The following is a 1,043-nucleotide window of genomic DNA, read 5'->3' as shown; positions in this document are numbered from 1 at the left end:
CCAGCGCTTTTTGATTTCACATGTTTTAAAGCAGGCGGGTCACGGGCGGGAGGTGGGAGAGTCCAGGAGTGATCGGTCATGGTGGTCCTGATCATGGCGAAGCGCCCAATGGCCATCACGACTGGCTTTTAAGAATGTCGGCTGCGACTTCTGGCTGCAGCAGCAGTATGGCTCTGCATAGAGGGGATGAGGTGTTAATATGGAACCCTCACCCCTCCGTCCCCCCATCTGACAGGAAAATCCTAAACTGATGGGGGAATTACATTCTGAAAGGATGCACGATACAGGAAGACTGTTGTCAGGAATGTGGAACAGTCCTTCTTCAGGGCATAAAACAGAAAACTACTGCATCACCTGTCAGGAGTTGGATTCTGACACGGACAAGGACAATCCAGCTTTGAAACCACAAGCGGCCCTGTCTCAAGTGGGTGAGCAACAGCACATTTTCAATGGCCACAAGGAGCTTCTCCCATCCCCCTCCACTTCAGATCTTTCTGCCAACACCAGGGCTCTGCCCGCCCCTTTTCCCAAGCTCCCTGAGTCAGCCCCTTGCCGTGCAAAGCATGATGTAGCCCCCCCACCCCCCCCAGACCCTGCCCACAGTGAGGCCGAGCGGGCCATCTTGCAGACCTCGGCCTGGGCCAGCGACGAGTTGGAGAGGGCCTCATCTGTGCAATGCAGCTCGCAGCTCTGCATCTTGATCAGGAACTGCGTTGACTCCCTGCATAGCCTGAAGTGACTGGCATAGTTGCACACGGTGGGAGGTGGAGGTTGAGGGTTGGGGGTTGTCTCTGGTAGTGGTTCTGCTTCAATCGCAGTGGACCTGCCCTGAATCCGATAGTGCAGTTCCATACCAGGTTTGCAGGAGGCACAGTTGGATTGGATTTTGTTTATTGTCACGTGTACCGAGGTACAGTGAAAAGTATTTTTCTGCGTGCAGCACAACAGATCATTAAGTACATGAAAAGTTAAAAAAAATACATAATAGGGCAACACAAGGTACACAATGTAACTACATAACACCGGCATCGGATGAAGCATAC

At 52.4% G+C, this 1,043-nt stretch overlaps 1 pseudogene; it reads left to right on the top strand.

The window, feature by feature from the left end:
* Positions 1-254: 254 nt before the first annotated feature.
* LOC140409402 (protein ZNRD2 pseudogene) lies at positions 255-739 on the top strand (annotated as a pseudogene).
* The last annotated feature ends 304 nt before the right edge of the window (positions 740-1,043 follow it).

This window comes from Scyliorhinus torazame, chromosome 3 (assembly GCF_047496885.1).
Source record: "Scyliorhinus torazame isolate Kashiwa2021f chromosome 3, sScyTor2.1, whole genome shotgun sequence".
Lineage (NCBI taxonomy): Eukaryota > Metazoa > Chordata > Chondrichthyes > Carcharhiniformes > Scyliorhinidae > Scyliorhinus > Scyliorhinus torazame.
The sequence above is the reverse complement of the archived record's forward strand: the minus strand, read 5'-3'. Positions and strand labels throughout refer to the sequence as shown.